Source organism: Mustelus asterias, chromosome 18, assembly GCF_964213995.1.
Source record: "Mustelus asterias chromosome 18, sMusAst1.hap1.1, whole genome shotgun sequence".
NCBI classification, from domain to species: Eukaryota; Metazoa; Chordata; class Chondrichthyes; order Carcharhiniformes; family Triakidae; genus Mustelus; species Mustelus asterias.
The window spans coordinates 89,208,914-89,229,131 of record NC_135818.1 but is presented as its reverse complement, the minus strand read 5'-3'; the positions used below and the strand labels follow the sequence as shown (position 1 = coordinate 89,229,131).

The 20,218-nt window shown below is 44.3% G+C and overlaps 1 protein-coding gene across 5 annotated transcripts in view; it reads right to left on the bottom strand.

Moving 5' to 3' along the window:
• Nucleotides 1–20,218, bottom strand: part of ttll5 (tubulin tyrosine ligase-like family, member 5) — a 340,921-nt gene that overhangs the window by 238,698 nt on the left and 82,005 nt on the right. The window lies entirely within an intron of this gene.

The window sequence follows — 20,218 nt, the reverse complement described above, 5'->3', positions numbered from 1 at the left end:
ATGGTGCTATGTATCTGCTATATACATTCCAGTTGCCCTTTCACAGATTCCTGCATGGTTTTGGCTTAGGGTTGAGGCATGCTAGTTTGAAGCCAATGTGAATGAGACTTTGGTGATGTTGGGAGTTGGGGGGGAAATGGGCAGCACCTTTTGGGAGCACATCAGTGGTAGGCCATTGCTGTCATGGGCTTTGAAGCAAACATTAGGTGAGTAATCCTTACTCTACCTAGTGGAACGGAATGTTCTAGGCTGCTTTGAAGCATACACAAGTTTTAAGTGAGGCACAGAGATCTAGTTTGACAGTTGCTCTCCTGCAGTTTTATTGCTGAGGTGCCTCCACATGCCATGTTGGCTGTTAAAATCGCCAATGTAGATGGTTGGATGTGCTGAAGGATGTATTGTGAGGTTAGGCCACAGGTCATTTAGTGGCTTGTGGATAATTTGGATGGTCACCGTATCTTCTTTGATGGAGCAGGGAACAACTGATTTTAGGTCTTCTATGTCTCTAAGCGGCACAGGCTTGAAGGGCCGAAGAGCCTGTTACCTGTGCTGTACTGTTCTTTGTTCATTACTGAAAGGAAGTGGAAGCCATAGAACGGGTGCAGAGGAGATTTACGAGGATGTTGCCGGGATTAAGTGGTATGCCTTATGAGGATAGGTTGAGAGAGCTAGGTCTATTCTCCTTGGAGAAGCGAAGGATGAGAGGTGACCTGATAGAGGTGTATAAGATGTTGAGAGGTATCGTTAGAGTGGATTCTCAGAGCCTTTTACCCAAGGCTGAAATGGTTGTCACAAGAGGCCACAGGTTTAGGGTGCTGGGGAGTAGGTATAGAGGAGATGTTAGGGGTAAGTTTTTCACTCAGAGGGTGGCGGGTGCATGGAATCGGCTGCCGGTAGTGGTGGTGGAAGCAGATTCGATTGAGTCTTTTAAGAGACTTTTGAATAGGTTCATGGAGGTTAGTAAGATAGAGGGTTATAGATGAGCCTAGAAGGAAAGGAAATTGTTTGGCGCAACTTGTGGGCCGAAGGGCCTGTTTGTGCTGTAGCTTTTCTATGTTCTATGTTCTTTGATGAGGCTTTCATTAAAGTAAGTGGCTAGGCCATGTGTCCAGTCATCCCTGCTTGTAATGGGTTGGCACGTAGGAATGAGAGTTTGATGGCTGGAACCAAGATAGATTTCTTGTAGAGTGATTATGTCCACGTTCCTGTCAGAGAATTATTTTGAGAATAGCTTACATTTGCCCAGGATAGTTGATGTTCAGCAATCAACTGATTTATTCATATTGTTGGTCATGTTTCTTCGCTTTGTTGTCCCTTTGGGAATCCATTTTCCAGGTTTTTATTTACTGTTTGGACCTGTTGCCAAGCGGCTGGCATTCAGATGCCTCACTGAAAGCATTAGTTCCAAGTGAGAAAACTTGCTTTAACAGAAGGACCACATGAGGTTTGCGGTCTTCCTCCCACCTCACTAAACCATCATAGGATGGCGAATGTCAGCAATCAAAATAAAAAAGTGTCACAAGGTCTATTGGGACAATCATCTTAACTTGGGACTGGGAGTGTTTGATGGGGGACAGTGAAGAGGGAGGTTTACTCTGTATCTAATCCCGTGCTGTACCTGTCCTGGGAGTGTTTGATGGGGACAGTGTAGAGGGAGCTTTACTCTGTATCTAACACCGTGCTGTATCTGTCCTGGGAGTGTTTGATGGGGACAGTGTAGAGGGAGCTTTACTCTGTATCTAACCCCGTGCTGTATCTGTCCTGGGAGTGTTTGATGGGGACAGTGTAGAGGGAGCTTTACTCTGTATCTAACCCCGTGCTGTACCTGTCCTGGGAGTGTTTGATGGGGACAGTGTAGAGGGAGCTTTACTTTATCTAACCCCGTGCTGTATCTGTCCTGGGAGTGTTTGATGGGGACAGTGTAGAGGGAGCTTTACTCCATATGTTGAATTGATGTGTCAAACATTAGGCATTTCATGCTATCATCAATATTGCTCAGTGTTAGCATAACATTTGAAATAAAGATCTTCCAAATGCCAAATGTATGCTTGGAGATAATGACATTGTGTTGAAGTGAAGTGCCACACAGAGGGGAAGCAATGTGTGAGGCTTCAGTGCTGACAGGATTCACTGTTTTCTTGGATCAATTTGGGTGCAGCTGCAGCAGTTACTGTGTTCATAGCCAAAAACGCTGAGGGGGTTTAACTCGACACAAACAATATTAAAGCGTAGGCGTCGCTAGTCACTGTTACAAAGAGATTAACAGTGGATTCTGGCAGTGTGTAAAGTGATCAGCAAAAATATTGCAACAGGGAAACATAATTCCAAACTCCCTGCTGCTCAGAACAAAACATTTAATCAATGAACTCAGTACAGATCTGAGCGAAACAGACCCAATACTGAACTCAGTACAAACCCGAGAAAAACAGACCCTAACATAAGAGATGCGCATACACCTTCTGTCAGGGGTTGTTTGCCAGTGATGAAGAACAGAAATTCAGGCCATTCTTGTTGCTCACATCCTCCCCACTATCCACCACAAGGGCCATGGACAGCTGAGGCAAAATTACTACCACTGGAGATCATCTGAGCAGGATGGAATAAATAGTGTTCCCCAAAGATCTGTTCTGCGCACTCACTTTTTCATATTTATTAGTAATTCTGAAAAGAATGGACATGCCTTCCAAACTTTTCACTTTACACTCATCAGGACAGACTTGTAAGAATGCCAAATTGCAAATGAAACAACAATTTATACTGCATGAGGACAGGGTTCTGATTGGCTGGAAAGTGGACTCTGACTGCTAGAGACAATGCCATGGAGGATGCACCAGTGAACAGTTAACTGCCAAGTTTCTGTTCAACTTCAAAGCAGACAGGCCAACTCTGACTGGTCAAGGCATTGCCATGGGGAATTAATGAGGGAATTACTTTTGTTTCATTGAAAAAGGCACAATGAGTGGACATGTTCCTTGTGTGTGCAAAGGACAGGGCCCTGTGTACGAATATATGTGATTTCTAGGACATGTAAGTGTGTCACCCTGCGAGCCTGACAGACAATCTTAAATTGACAATCAATGTAATTTTGAACACAATGAGGATTGTTTAGCAAGTTTCCTCCATATGTGGAATCATGTGTAACGCCGGACACTATGATTTGAATTTTGCAAGCACGGGTTGATTGTGTACAGTCAAAAAGAACATGTCCGAACATGGCACCTTTTACAACTAAACAGAAATTTCAGGGACAGCCAGGCTGTTCAGGGATGGAATCAGGAAGCACTTTTTCCATATAAACATTAGTGGAAATCTGGAACTCTTCTCCTACCTCTGCCCCTGGAAGGCTGTGGATTTTGGAAATTTGGAGATTTTGTTAGGTGTTAGGAAGCCAAAGGTAGTTTTAAAGGATTTATATTTCTTTTTGGTTTGATTTGATTTATTATTGTCACATGCATTAGCATACAGTGAAATGTATTGTTTCTTGCATTCTATACAGAGCATACCATTCATAGAGAAGGAAACGAGAGAGTGCAGAATGTGGTGTTACAGTCATAGCTAGGGTGTAGAGAATGATCAACTTAATGCGAGGTAAGTCCATTCAAAAGTCTGATGACAGCAGGGAAGAAGCTGCTCTTCAGTCGGTTGGTACATGACCTCAGACTTTTGTATCCTTAATTATGCTGGTTGTTTTGCCGAGGCAGCGGAAAGTGCAGACAGAGTCAATGGATGGGATGCTGGTTTGAGAACACAGCCTTGTGGGGCACCGGTATTGAGGACGATCATGGAGGAGGTGTTGTTTCCTATCCTTACTGATTGTGTTCTGTGAGTTAGGAAGTTCAGAATCCAGTCGCAGAGGGAGAAGCCGAGGCCCAGGCCACAGAGTTTGGAGATGAGTTTCGCAGGAATAATGATGTTGAAGGCTGAGCTGTAGTCAATAAATAGGAATCTGACATAGATGTCCTTGTTATCTAGATGTTCCGGGGTTGAGTGCAGGGCCAGGGAGATGGCGTCTGCTGTGGACCTGTTGTGGCAGTAAGCGAACTGTAGTGGACCCAGGTCGTCCAGGAGGCTGGAATTGATTCGTGCCATGACTAGCCTTTCGAAGCACCTCATAATGATGGATGTCAGAGCCACCAGACGATAGTCACTAAGGCACGCTGCTTGGCTTTTCTTAGGTACTGGGATGATGGTCATCTTCTTGAAGCAGATAGGGGCCTCAGATTGTTGTAAAGAGAGGTTGAAGATGTCTGTGAATACCCCCGCCAGCTGATCCACGTAGGATCTGAGTGCTCATCCAGGTATCCATCCGGGCCAGTCGTTTTCCGTGGGTTGACCTTCAAGAAAGCTGCTCTGACATCTGCAATGGTGACCCCAGATACAGGTTCCTCCAGGGCTTCCAGGGTGGAGGGCATGCTCTCGCTGACCTCTTGCTCAAAACGGGCGTAGAATGCATTGAGCTCATCAGGAAGGGGTGCGTTGGAGCCGACGATTTTACATGCCTCCATCTTGTAGCCTGTTCTGTCTTGCAGACCTTGCCATAGTCGACGGGGGTCGGTGTGGCTAGCCTAGGACTCTAGCTTGGTCCGGTACTATCTTTTGATATCTTTGATGGATCTCCTTAGATCGTGTTGTATGGGTAAACAGTAGAAATAAGGGCCCGTTTTAGATAGGTTTAATTTAATATTTCTGTGCCTGATAGGGAGTTGTAGGTAGATTTCATGCTGAACAAAGCATTTGTCTGTGTGGGGGTAAGTTTCAGTTCCAGCTGAGATACTATTGTTTAGAAAGTTGGGAAGGAGCGAGAAGGTAGCTCTCAGTTCTGCTCGAATCTAGGAAAGTTCTACAATGGAGTAATATGCAACAAAATTCCAGAGGGACTATTGGGCAGTCCAGGGACCCATGGAACAGTGACAGAAAGATTTCAGAAAACTGAAGGTAAGTCAACAGAGACTAAAATATGGTTCCAAGGAATTCAAGGAAGTGGGAAGCAAGTGTTCTGAGTTAAAGAGACAATTGCATTTAATTAGATCGATAGTGAGCAGACCTTCTGAGGTAATTTTATTAAGAATCTCGGACTTGAAAGTTAAAGCAATTGTGGCCACTTGAAACAGGGAAAGCCAGTCAAAGCAGAGAAAATCAAAAGGGGTTGGTGTGAAACCCTGGCACGGATATAATGCTAAAAGTGGAGCGGAAGCTTTGGTTCAAAAGGGTCCTTTGGAAAACATGAACATGCAAATCACGAAGTGCATATATTGTTACGAGAGAAGATTTTAAAGCGTATTATGGGAGTGACATTTAGAAACTCTTATGAGGGGGATTCTGAGGAGGAATCTGCAAACACTAACTTTGTGTGCTAATGAGATCATTGTAGCTTCAGATGGACTTAGTCATCCGTGTTAATCTTAAAACTTGTGTGTATAGATTAAGCTAAAGGAGGAATCCATTTGTCACATTTAATATGTTTTTTTCTTTGTTGTTAAAACTAATTAGTGGCCCTGTGACTCTGATCCTACACGTTTGATAAAAGAAATAAAAGTTTTGAGCCAGAGTTCGATTTTGGGATCTTCCCATCCAGTCATAACATCAACTGGGAATATGACATAGGTAAAGGGATCAAAGTATACAGAGCAGAGTTAGGGAGATGGAATTGAGATACAGGTCGACCATGCCCTTACTAAAATATGAGCGAGCAGGATGGGCAGAATTCCCTCCGCCTGTTCCAATGTTACATTGAAACTAGAAGCAGAAGTAGGCCATTTGGCCCTTCGTGCCTGCTCCACCATCCATTTTGATCATGGCTGATCATTGAATTCAATATTCTGATCCCCCCCTTTCCCCTCATATCCCTCCATCCCCTTAGCCCGAGAGGGATATCTAATTTCTTCTTGAAATCAGACAAAATGTTTTGGCTACAACTACATTCTGTGGTAGTCCATTCCACAGATTCACCATTCTCAAGGTGATGAGGTTGCTCCTCACTTCAGTTTTAAACGGTATACCCCTTATCCTCAAACTATGACCCCTAATTCTGGACTCACCCACCATAGCGAACATCCTTTCTCAATCTACCCTGTCTAACCCTGTTAGAATAAGTTTCTATGAGATCCCCTCTCCCTCTTCCAAACTCCAGTGAATATAATCCTAACCGACTTAGTCTCTCCTCATATGACAGACCTACCATCCCAGGAATCAGCCTGGTAAACATTCGCTGTCCTCCCTCTATAGCAAGGACATCCTTCCTCAGATAGGGACACCAAAATTGCACACAATATTCCAGATGTGGCCTCACTAATGCCCTGTACAACTGCAGCAAAACACCCCTATCCCTATACTCAAATCCTCTCGCTATGAAGGCCAATACACCATTTGCCTTCTCTACTGCCTGCTGTACCTGCATGCTTACTTTCAACAACTGATGCACGAGGAATCCAAGGTCTCGTTGAGTATTCACCACTCTCAATTTACACCCATTCAAGTAATAATCTGTCTTCCTATTATTGGTAACAAAGTGGATAACCTCACATTTATCCACATTATATTGTATCTGCCATGCAGATGCCCACACACTCAGCCTGTTCAAATCACACTGAAGCATTGCTGCATCCTCCTCACAGCTCAACCTCCCACCCAACTTTGTATCATTTGCAAATTTGGAGATAATACATTCAGTTCCCTCTTCCAAATCATTAATATATAATATGAACAGTTGGCGTCCTAGCTCAGATCCTTGTGGAACCCCACTAGGCACTGACTGCCAATCAGAAAAAGACCCATTTATGCCAACTCTTTGCTTCCTATCTGCTAACCAGCGTTCTATCCATCTGAAGACATTAACTGCAATCCCATGTGCTTTAACTTTACATAGTAGTCTGTTATAAAGTTTTTAAAAGTTTATTTATTAGTCACAATTAACACTGCAATGAAGTTACTGTGAAATTCCCCTAGACCTTGTGAGACCCTGTCAAAAGCCTTCTGAAAGTCTAAATAAACCGCACCCACTGGTTGTCCTGGTCAACTCTACTAGTTACATCCTCAAAGAATTCCAATAGATTGGTCAAGCATGATTTCCCTTTTGTAAATGTTCCTAACTCAGCAGAGGACATTCCTTTAAGGGGAAGTTGGCACTGGCTGATACTGGTTACCCATATCATCGTGGAAATTTATATCAGGACCCAGAGAGATATCAGTGCATTGCTGTGCCTGTTCAGAGGTGGAGGACCAAAACTCTCTACATTTTCATGCTCAGATGACAGATTCTCTGCTGCATTGGATAACAGAGGATACTCCATGGGAATAGCCCTGGCAGGATTTATATTGTGCATGCGAGAATGATCTCATAACCAATTCACAATCACAATTCAGCTTGCACTGTTTATACTCCAGAGGAGTATAAATCACATCGAATCTGCTCCCGCAGAGCAATCCTTTTGCTCAAAATATGGTTTGCATTGCTCACATACACACACACAATCCATCACTAGGACGGTACTCACTGTGGGGAGTTCTACATTGCCTCGGTTCTCCTCCACTGCAGACTGTGAATCAGGATCACAGCGTATAGCAATGGACTGTCCCTTATTAACATGATGTCATGAGAGATCCACCTCTTCCCCGCCCTCTCCACCCAGAATTCTATACTTGTGACAATCATTCTGTGTAATGGCATTGGGTTTACAGAGTGAACGAAGATGCCTGTTGTGGAATAGTTTTAATACTGTTTAAAATGCACGTAGCTCCATTCTTAGTCCAGTTCTTCTTTAGCACTCCTCTTATTGCATTGTTTTTTAAGTTTCTTAGGTGGTGGAGGCGGTTGCCTCACAACCGTTAAAAAGTACATGGATGAGCACTTCATAACATTCAAGGCCATGGACCAAGTGCAGGTAAATGGGATTAGGTAGGTAATTTAGGTGGTTCTCACATTTCGGTGCAGACTCGATGGACCGAAGGGACTCTTCTGCACTGTGTGATTCTGTGGCATGGGCAACAATGGCAAGGCCACATTGCAAAGGGCTTCTTCTTACAGAGGTAATTAAGAGTTAAACCATGTAGTGTGGAACTGGAGACATATGTAAGCCCAGACCAGCTGAAACAGTAAGTTCCCTTCCAGTTAGCTTTTTAAACTATGAGAGTTTTTCTGTTGACAGCCACAAATGACCAGATTTACTGAATTCAGTTTCAGAATTGGCCGCGATGGAGTTTGAACTCATGATCTCCAGATCGCCAGCCCAATTGTAGAAGCGCTGCTGCCGCCTCAGCACCAGGGACCGGGTTCGATTCCCAGCGTGGGTCACTGTCTTTATGGAGTCTGCATGTTCTCCCCGTGTCTGTGAGGGTTTCCTCCGGGTGCTCACTGTACCCGAACAGGCGCCGGAGTGTGCCGACAAGGGTATTTTCACAGTAACTTCATTGCAGTGTTAACATAAGCCTACTTGTGACACTAATAAATAAATTTAAACTCATTTTAAAAGAAGCTAGGGAAGAGATAGCAGAGGCATTGCTACTAATATTTAATAGTTCATTAGAAAATGGTGTAGTGCCACAGGATTGGCAGATAGCTAATACAATTCCTATATTTAAGGAGGAGGGTAGAACATGTCCAGGGAATTCTAGACCATTCAGCTTAATATCAGCGGTAGGAAAAGTAATGGAATCCTTATGAATGGAGAGAATAGAGGAACATCTAGAAACAAGAAATATAATGAATAGTGAGCATGAGTTTCAAAAGGGAAATGTTTGCTTGACAACTTTATTGGATTTTTTAAAGAGGTAAGAGAGAAAGTAGACAATGGTAACTTGGTACATGGAATTTATCTGGTCATTTAGAATAATGACAACTGTCCATCAAGCTGCATCAACCTTCAAGTCCAAGCGCATTTATGATGAGGCAGAGCAGTGACAGTGGAGGCCATCCAATCATAACTGTTTTGGCACAGGAAGTCACCATTCAACCAATCATGTCTGGACCAGCACTCCAAGTGGGCAATTCCCCGAGTGCCATTCCCCACCTTCTCCCCGTAAACCTGCACATTCTTCCTTTCCAGATTCCCTTTAGAAAGCCTCGATTGAACCTGCTTCCATCAGACTGTCAGGCAATGCATTCTAGACCCTAACCACTCGTTGCACGAAAATCTTCTTCATCTTTTCACTTTTGCTTCATTTACTAATTACTTTAAATATGTGCCCCCTCATTCTTGATCCTTTCATGAGCGGGAACAGTTTTTTCTTTACATTATCCAGATCTGTCTTGATTTTTAATACCTCTATCAAATCTTCTTCCAATCTTATTTTCTCCAAGGAAACCAGTCCTAACCTCTCCACCCTATCTTCATAACTTAAGTTCTTCATCCTTGGAACCATTCTCGTGAATCTTTTCTGTACACTTCTGAATGCTTTCACGTCTTTCATAAAGTTCAACACCCAGAACTGAATGCAATACTCTAGCTGAGGCCAAACTAGGAACTGATCCAGCGAGTTAATTGCCTGAGGCAGCTTCAACCACAGTTTCCGAAAGGGAATTAGACTAGTATCAGAAAAGGAAGGACATGCAGCATCATGGGGAGAAGGTGGGGGAAAGGCACGAGGTGAATTGATCATTCAAAGAGCTAGTACAGATATGATGGGCTAAACAGTCTCCTTTTTGCAACAATTCTGTGATAAAGACAGTCCATGATCAGGTGAACTTCCATGTTCCTTGAATAATGCTAAGGGATCTTTAACTCCACAAAAATAAGCAGGGGTCCCTTATGTTAACGTCTCATGTGAAAGAGGGTACCTAAAAGAGTGCAGTGCTCCCATAGTATTACACTGAAAGTGTTTGCCTAGATTATGTGTTCAAGTGTCTGTAGAGTGCACTTGAAACCACCATCTTCTGACGCAGACAGGAATTCTACTCACCAAGTCGAAGCTTAGACCTGATCAAATAATCTATTTTAATGGTGTTGGTTATAGGATAAATATTGGCCAGGATACAAGAAGAATTCTGAATTCTTATTCAAATATTCTAGTACTGCTTGGAATGAATGGTTTCCATTTTCCTGGTATGTTTTAAACATGTACAGAAGCAGGCACTGAAAAAGACGCAAGTTGTACAGGTCTAAACAGGAGCAAAATATTTCTTTTTATTTAGTCCATATTTGCATGCACAGGTTCTGACAGAGCCAGTTACAATTAGGCTCAGAGTAAGACAGGAATGAAATCTGAATATGACAAGAGTGTGAATTCACCCATTTTAAATGTCATTCTGAATGACCTGCCCGGGCCCATTATCTTTCTAACTATCTGCCCTGACAACAAAGCTGCCATTGCTTGTAGAATGAGCAAAGGGAGACATTAGGGGGAATATGCACAGCAGGCCAAAGACACCAAATTATGCTCTTCTAATGTTCCGCTATTGGTTTCTCGCCCTCAGCTTTGATGCTTGCTGATTTGCGTGTTTGCAGCAGTTTTGCCATTTGACTCAATCCAAGACCAATGTAAACAACACAATGACTATGATTCTGCGTTCACCATTACCACCTTCCGCTTGAGATTCATTTATTTCTCATGGTATCAGTTCAATAGAAACTACTAGATAGCGACAGACACCATCTGGTTCCCTGTATTTAAGGGAAGTAAATCAGCTATTCTTACCCAGTCTCACCTATACATGATTCCAGACCCACAGCAATGTATTTACTCTGAAATGACCCAGCAAACCACTCAACTGTAGTCAAGAAAGTGGCTCACCACCATTTGATTTGATTTATTGTCATATGTATTGGTATAGAGTGAAAAGTATTGTTTCCTGCATACTATATAGACAAAGCATACCGCTCATAGAGTACATAGCCGAGAAGGAAAGGAGAGGGTACAGAATATAGTGTTACATTCATAGCTAGGGTGTAGAGAAAGATTAATTTACTATAATGTGGGTCCATTCAAAAGTCTGACAGCAGCAGGAAAGAAGCTGCTCTTGAGCGGTTGGTACCTGTCCTCAGACGCGTGGGGTCCTTAATTATGCTGGCTGTTTTTCCGAGGCAGCAGAAAGTGTAGACAGAGTCAATGGATGGGAGGCCGGTTTGCGTGATGGACTGGGCTACATTCTCAACTTTTTGTAGTTTCTTGCGGTCTTGGGCACAGCAAGAGCCATACCAAGCTGTGATATATCCTGAGAGGATGCTTTCTTTGGTGCATCTGTAAATATTTGCGAGAGTCATAGTAGACATGCCAAATTTCATGGAATCGTAGAATCCCTAACGTGCAGAGGGAGACCATTCAGCCCATCGAGCCTGCACCGACAACAATCCCACACAGGCCCTATCTCCGTAACCTCATGTATTTACCCTGACACTAAGGGGCAATTTGCCATAGCCAATCAACCTAGCCTGCACATCTTTGGACTCCCTTTGCCTCTTGAGAAAGTGGAGGTGTTGGTGGGCTTTCTTAACTATCACGTCGGCGTGGAGGGACCAGGACAGGTTGTTGGTGACCTGGACACCTGGAAACTTGAAGCTCTTGACCATTTCCACTTCATCCCCATTGATGCAGTCATGGGCATGTCCTCCAATACGCTTCCTGAAGTCGATGACTATCTCCTTCATTTTACTGACATTGAGGGAGAGATTATTATTCCTGTACTCTGTCTCATCATTGGTTGAGAACCAACCCACTACGGTGGCGTCATCAGCAAACCTGAAAATCCAGTTGGAGGGGAATTTGGCTACAAAGTCATAGGTGTATAAGGAGTATAGTCGGGGGCTGAGGACGCAGTCTTGTGGGGCACCAGTGTTGAAGATGATAGTGTAGGTGTTGTTGTTGCCTATCCTTACTGATTGTGGTCTGTGGATTAGGAAGTTCAGGATCCAGTCGCAGAGGAAGGAGGCCCAGGCCTTGGAATTTGGAGATGAGTTTTGTAGGAATAATGGTGTTGAAGGTTGAACTGTAGTCAATAAATAGGAGTCTGACATAAGTGTCCTTGTTGTCCTGGTGTTCCATAGTTGAATGTATGACTAGGGAAATGGCGTCTGCTGTGGGCCCATTGGGGCGATAGGTAAACTGTAGTGGATCCAGGCAACCGAGGAGGCTGGAGTTGATCCATGCCATGACTAACCTTCTGAATAACTTCATAACGATGGTTCTCAGAGCCTCCGGGCGATAGTCATCAAGGTATGCTGCCTGGCTCTTCTTGGTACATGAATGATGGTCCAAAAGGGAAATTTGGATTGGGCAATAAATTTACAGATGGCATTGCGAACTGTGAAGATGATCATATAGAATTTCAAAAGGACATCAAAAGGTTGGTGAAATAGGCAGGCAAATGGCAGATGAAATTTAATGCAGAGAAAAGTGAAGTGATTATTTTTTCAATATATTTTTATTATCGGCTTTTCCCATTTTTACAAACAGCATAACAAACCCTTGAGGATTGGTACAGTACAGCATAATAATTTCTCCACAGATAGACACAGAAAGAGACAAGATACCAATGCAATTAATTCAGATTTTTTATTACAAACGGCGCCTCCGCTGATACAAGCAATGAAAAGATGTTTCAGAAATTGGGGTAAAACAGGATAACAAGATTAAGTAAGAAGTTTAACAACACCAGGTTAAAGTCCAACAGGTTTATTTGGTAGTAAAAGCCACACAAGCTTTCGGAACCTTAAGCCCCTTCTTCAGGTGAGGGGCTTAAGGCTCCGAAAGCTTGTGTGGCTTTTGCTACCAAATAAACCTGTTGGACTTTAATCTGGTGTTGTTAAACTTCTTACTGTGTTTACCCCAGTCCAACGCCAGCATCGCCACATCATAACAAGATTAAGCCATGAGGACACAGCATAACGGTACATGCCCTCACTTAGAACAAAGAACAAAGAACAGTACAGCACAGGAAACAGGCCCTTCGGCCCTCCAAGCCTGTGCCGCTCCTTGGTCCAACTAGACCAATCGTTTGTATCCCTCCATTCCCAGGCTGCTCATGTGACTATCCAGGTAAGTCTTAAACGATGTCAGCGTGCCTGCCTCCACCACCCTACTTGGCAGCGCATTCCAGGCCCCCACCACCCTCTGTGTAAAAACCATCCCTCTGATATCTGAGTTATACTTCGCCCCTCTCACCTTGAGCCCGTGACTCCTCGTGATCGTCACCTCCGACCTGGGAAAAAGCTTCCCACTGTTCACCCTATCTATACCCTTCATAATCTTGTACACCTCTATTAGATCTCCCCTCATTCTCTGTCTTTCCAGGGAGAACAACCCCAGTTTACCCAATCTCTCCTCATAGCTAAGACCCTCCATACCAGGCAACATCCTGGTAAACCTTCTCTGCACTCTCTCTAATGCCTCCACGTCCTTCTGGTAGTGTGGCTACCAGAACTGGACGCAGTACTCCAAATGTGGCCTAACCAGCGTTCTATACAGCTGCATCATCAGACTCCAGCTTTTATACTGTATACCCCGTCCTATAAAGGCAAGCATACCATATGCCTTCTTCACCACCTTCTCCACCTGTGTTGCCACCTTCAAGGATTTGTGGACTTGCACACCTAGGTCCCTCTGTGTTTCTATACTCCTGATGACTCTGCCATTTATTGTATAACTCCTCCCTACATTATTTCTTCCAAAATGCATCACTTCGCATTTATCCGGATTAAACTCCATCTGCCACCTCTCCGCCCAATTTTCCAGCCTATCTATATCCTGCTGTATTGTCCGACAATGCTCTTCGCTATCCGCAAGTCCAGCCATCTTCGTGTCATCCGCAAACTTGCTGATTACACCAGTTACACCTTCTTCCAAATCATTTATATATATCACAAATAGCAGAGGCCCCAGTACAGAGCCCTGTGGAACACCACTGGTCACAGACCTCCAGCCGGAAAAAGACCCTTCGACCACTACCCTCTGTCTCCTATGGCCAAGCCAGTTCTCCACCCATCTAGCCACTTCTCCTTGTATCCCATGAGCCTTAACCTTCTTAACCAACCTGCCATGTGGTACTTTGTCAAATGCCTTACTGAAATCCATATAGACGACATCCACGGCCCTTCCTTCATCAACCGTTTTTGTCACTTCCTCAAAAAACGCCACCAAATTTGTAAGGCACGACCTCCCTCTTACAAAACCATGCTGTCTGTCACTAATGAGATTGTTCCGTTCTAAATGCACATACATCCTGTCTCTAAGAATCCTCTCCAACAACTTCCCTACCACTTCCCTACTTACAGGATACTAGGGACTAGGCCACGTAACTTACATTCCAGGATTTTCAAAGTAGCTACTATCATTGCGTATTCAGCCAAGGAGGATATAGGATACTGACAGGTATAGGAAAGGCTAATCAGTCAAAGATTCTCGCACCATGCTTAGGCATGCATCATAGCATACTTCCCCATCTCCAGTTATATCAGGGGCTCCAATGATACAAAACAATGTCTTTTCCCAGGGCATGTACTCTATCTGTGAACATATCCGCGATAGTTTCCACGAACAGTATGTAATGGAAACTATGAGGGAGCAAGCTATCCTAGATCTGGTCCTGTATAATGAGACAGGAATAATGAATGGTTTCTCAGTTAGGGATCCTCTTGGAAGAATCGATCACAGAATTTAAAATACAGATGGAGCGTGAGAAGGTAAAATCCAATACCAGTGTCTTGTGCTTAAACAAAGGACACTGCAATGGGATGAGGGAGGAGTTGGCTAAGGTAGACTGGGAGCAAAAGCTTTATGGTGGGACAATTGAGAAACAGTGGAGGACTTTCAAAGCGATTTTTCACTGTGTTCAGCAAAAGTATATACCAGTGATAAGGAAGGACTGTAGAAAAAGAGATAATCAGCCATGAATATCTAAGGAAATAAAGGAGGGTATCAAATTGAAAGAAAATGCATACAAAGTGGCAAAGATTAGTGGGAAACTAGAGAATTGGGAAATCTTTAAAAGGTCAACAGAAAGCCACAAAAAAAGCTATAAAGAAAAGAAAGATAGATTGAGAGTAAACTAGCTCAGAATATAAAAACAGATAACAAAAGTTTCTACAAATATATAAAACAAAGAGTAGCTAAGGTAAACATTGGTCCTTTAGAAGATGAGAAGTGGGAGTCAATAATGGAAAATGAGAAAATAGCCGAGGCATTGAACATGTACTTTATGTCGGTCTTCACAGTAGAAGACGCAAATATGCCAAAAATTGATGACAAGGCAGCTATGGCAGCTGAGGACCTATAAACTATCACGAAAGAGGTAGTGTTGAGCAAGCTAATGAGGCTAAAGGTAGACAAGTCTCCTGGCCCTGATGGAATGCATCCCACGGTACTAAAAGAGATGGCGGGGAAATAGCAAAGGCACTCGTGGACTTGGGTAGTTCCGGCAGATTGGAAAACAGCAAATGTGACGCCACTGTTTTAAAAAAGGAGGTAGACAAAAGGCGGATAACTATAGGCCGGCTAGCTTAACTTCAGTAGTGGGGAAAATGCTTCAATCTATCATCAAGGAAGAAATAGCGAGACATCTGGATAGAAATTGTCCCATTGGGAAGACACAACATGGGTTCATGAAAGGCAGGTCATGTTTGACTAACTTGATGGAATTCTTTGAGAACATTATGTGTGCAGTGGACAATGGGGAACCTGTGGATGTGGTGTATCTGGATTCCCAGAAGGTATTCGACAAAGTGCCACACAAAAGACTGCTACATATGATAAAGGTGTACGGTGTTACGGGTAATGTATTAGCATGGATAGGGGACTGGTTAACTAAGAGTGGGGATAAATGGGTGTTTTTCTGGTTGGCGATCAGTGACTAGTGGTGTGCCTCAGGGATCAGTGTTGGGACTGCAATTGTTTACAATTGTTTCCCATAGATGATTTGGAGTTGGGGACCAAGTGTAGTGTGTCAAAGTTCGCAGATGACACTAAGATGGGTGATAGAGCAAAGTGTGCAGAGGACGCTGAAAGTCTGCAAAGGGATATAGATAATCTAAGTGAGTAGGCAAGGGTCTGGCAGATGGGGTACAATGTTGGTAAATGTGAGATCATCCATTTTGGTAGGAATAACTGCAAAATGGACTATTATTTAAACGGTAAAAAATTGCAGCATGTAGCTGTGCAGAGGGACCTGGGTGTCCTTGTACATAAATCACAAAAAGCTGGTTTGTTGGTGCAGCAGGTAATTAAGAAGGCAAATGGAATTTTGTCCTTCATTGGTAGAGGGATGGAGTTTAAAAACATGGAGGTTATGTTGATTTTGATTTGTCACATGTATTAACATAGTGAAAAATATTTTTCTTGCATGCTATACAAAGCATACCGTTCATAGAGAAGGAAAGGAGAGAGTGCAGAATGTAGGGTTACAGTCATAGCTAGGGTGTGGAGAAAGATCAACTTAGTGCAAGGTAAGTCCATTCAAAAGTCTGATGGCAGCAGGGAAGAAGCTGTTCTTGAGTCGGTTGGTATGTGTCCTCAGACTTTTGTATCTTTTTCCCTGATGGAAGGTGGTGGAAGAGAGAATGTCCGGGTGGGTGGTGTCCTTAATTATGCTGGCTGCTTTTCCGAGACAGCGGGAAGTATAGACAGAGTCAATGGATGGGAGGCTGGTTTGCATGATGGATTGGGCTACATTCACGACCTTTTGGGCCTGATTTTACCATTTTCATTCTAAGTGCTGAATCTGGGTGCAATTCAGATCCGACTTGGAAATCTGCTTTCAGGCGCCCCCCATACGCACTCAGCCTGAAAAAGAATCGCAGGTCTGAATCGTGCTGTGGGCGGGGCTTAGCGCGGCTGGATCGATCGGAGCTCTGAACTGCGCATACGCAGTTAGAAAGAAGTTTGAAAAAGCGCGCCTGTGTCAGATCGCTCCCGGGCCCGCAGAAAGCGGAGACAGCGGCTCGGGAGGGAAAACCGAGAGCGATAGCCCCCACAGACATCACTTTCGCCCTCATACCCCCCCCCCCACCGCTACCCAGACCAATTGTGACCCCCTGCCCCCTCCCCCTCCACCGATTGCCCGCAGAGTGGCAGCTGAACCCCCCCCCACCCCACCGGGATACACCCTACCCGCCTCACATCTCCCCCCCCCCCGCCCCAGAGAACGATCTGGCCTCACTCTCCACCCCCACCCCCCGAGGGACATCTGACCTGCCTCCTCCTCCCTCCCCACCACCTCACCAGAGAATGATCTGGCCTCACTCCCCTTCCCCCTCCCCAGAGAATGATCTGACCCGCCTCCCTCCCCCACCCCCCGATCTGAGTCAGGGAGCTGTTGGAAGCGCTGAACTCACCTCTTCAGCAGCTGGAGCGCCTGATTCAGACTTTTATTCAGCAGGTCCATTTCGGTGCGATTCCGGATCGGCGAACGCGATGGCAAAGGGGGAAATGCTGATAAAGTTGGGCGGGCAGTTCATTAATTCAATTTAAATAAATGCAATTGCATTTAAATCGCCGTTGCGCCCGTTTCAGGCGCGAATTGGATCGCGGCCATTCCCAGGTCTCAGTAAAGTGGCAATCTGTGCGGATCGCGTTAATAGCCTTAGACCCGACTTTACCACGTTTTCGCGATCGAAAACAGGCACGACGCAATGGTAAAATACGGCCCTTTGTCGTTTCTTTCAGTCTTGGACAGAGCAGGAGCCATACCAAGCTGTGATACAACCAGAAAGAATGCTTTCGATGGTGCATCTGTAAAAGCTGCTGAGAGTTATAGCCGACATGCCAAATTTCCTTAGTCTTCTGAGGAAGTAGACGCGTTGGTGGGTTTTCTTAACTACAGTGTCGGCATGGGGGGACAAGGATAGGTTGTTGGTGACCTGGACACCTAAAAACCTGAAGCTCCTGCCCATTTCTACTTTGACCCTATTGATGTGGACAGGGGCATGCCCTCCACTACGCTTGCCGAAGTAGATGACTATCTCCTTCGTTTTGTTGACATTGAGGGAGAGATTATTGTTGTCTCATCAGTTCAGATTCACTATCTCATTCCTGTACTCTGTCGTGTCATTGTTTGAGGTCTGACCCACTACGATGGTGTCATCAGCAAACTTGAAAATCGAGTTTGGGTGGGGGGGATTTGGACACGGGGGGGGAATTTGGACACAGTCAGTCAAAGGTGTATAAGAAGCAAAGTTCACGTCCCATGAATGAACAGAAAGATTATTCCAGAGTTGCATCATTCTACCTGTCAACTAATTTCAGCATAGTGTTGTGTAACACAATCGCCATTCTAAATGGGGTAGACTTTGAACACATCTAGCAACTCAAGACTGGGTATCCATGAGGTGCTGTGGGCCATCAGCAGCAGCTGAATTGTACTCAACCACAATCTGTAACCTCACGGCCCGGCATATCCCCCACTCTACCATTACCACCAAGCCAGGGGATGAACCCTGGTTCAATGAAAAATGCAGGAGGGCACGCCAGGAGCAACACCAGGCATATCTAAAAATGAGGTGTCAACTGGTGAAGTTACAACACAGGACTATGTGCATGCCAAACAGAATAAGCAGCAAGTAATATACGGATCTAAGCAATTCCACAAACGACGGATCAGATCTAAGCTCTGTAGACCTGCCACATCCAGCCATAAATAGTAGTAGACAATTAAACAACTCACTGAAAGAGGAGGCTCCTCAAATATCCCCATCCTCAATGATAGAGGAGCCCAACATCAGTGCAAAAGATTCTCAATCTTCAGCCAAATGTGCCAAATTGATCTCGGTCTCCTGCGAAAGCCCCAGCATCACAGATGTCAATCTCCAGCCAATTTGATTCACTCCAGGTTATATCAAGAAACAGGTGATCTCATTACAACCTTGGTTCAAACATGGACAAAAGAGCTGAACTCCAGAGGGGAGGTGATAGTGACTGCCTTTGACATCAGAGAATCCCTACAGAACAGAAGGAGGCCATTCGGCCCATCGAGTTTGTACTAACTCTCCAAAAGAGCATTCTGATTAGGCCCACTCCCCTGCTTTCTTCCCATAATCCCCTGGATTTACCATGACCAATGTAACTAACCTGCACATCTTTGGTGTGGGAGGAAACTGGAGCACCTGGAGGAAACCCACGCAGACAAGGGGAGAATGTGCAAACTCCATACAGAAAGTCACCCAAGGCCGGAATGGAACCCGGGTCCCTGGCACTGCGAGGCAACAATGTTAACCACGATGCCACCGTGCCACCCTGGTAGCATATGATAGAATACGGCATCAAGGAGCCCTAGCAAAACTGAGTCAATAGGAATTACAGGGAAAACCTTCCTCTGGTTGGAGTTATACCTGGCACAAAGGAAGATGGCTGCTGTTGTTGGAGGTCAATCATCTCAGTCCCAGGACATCACTGCAGGAGTTCCTCGGGATAGTGTCCTAGGCCCAACCATCTTCAACAATGACCTTTTGGCCCAGATTGATCTTCTGGATCGCTCAATTATCAAACGCTGAATGTATTTATCTGCTTATCAATTTGTGCTACCTTCCTGCGTAGGCTTGTAGACTCTTTACAAATAGTGAGTGACTTTTTTGACAAATCGTTTTGAATTACAAGTAACTTGCATTTATATAGCATCCTTAACGTAGTAAAACAAGGCACGTCACAGGAGCATGATCAGACAAAAATCGACAGCAAGCACATATGGAGTATTAATCACCAAAAGCTTGGTCAAGATGTAGATTTCAGGAATGTCTTAACAGTAGAGAGGTAGAGGGGCTAAGAGCTGAAGACACAACTGTCAACGGTGGATATGGAGGTCAGAAATGTTGAAAGGATATGGGGTGAAGGAGTTTACAAGATTCGGGAGAGGCAAGGAAGCATCTGAAAGCTACCTGTTTTCCTATGGGATTGCTCACAGACTCTCTGGGTTTAAAGCACAGCTGTGATGTTCAGCTGCTGGTTGTATTGTCTCCTTAAGATCACTGGACTTAGAAAGCAAATCGAAGTAGCTACAGCAAACAGAGGACAGGAGTAAAGTTTAGGCTCCAGGTCACTGATTGGGTTTCCTTATCTGAGTTTTAATAAATAGTTCTGGATCTGGTAACTTGTGCAACTGTTATGTATTCTGTGGTGTTGTATTCCACTGCAAGGGTAAAGTTGTCTCACTTTAAGGACATGAACTCTAATGGTTCTCAACTAAATATAGCTTGATGCCAATTGGATGGGACAAAAATATTCTGACTCCTGAATCATTAAGGAATTTCCTGTTGCTACGGCAGCTTACGCACATGACTCTATTTTCTGAAGTATGATATTGAAA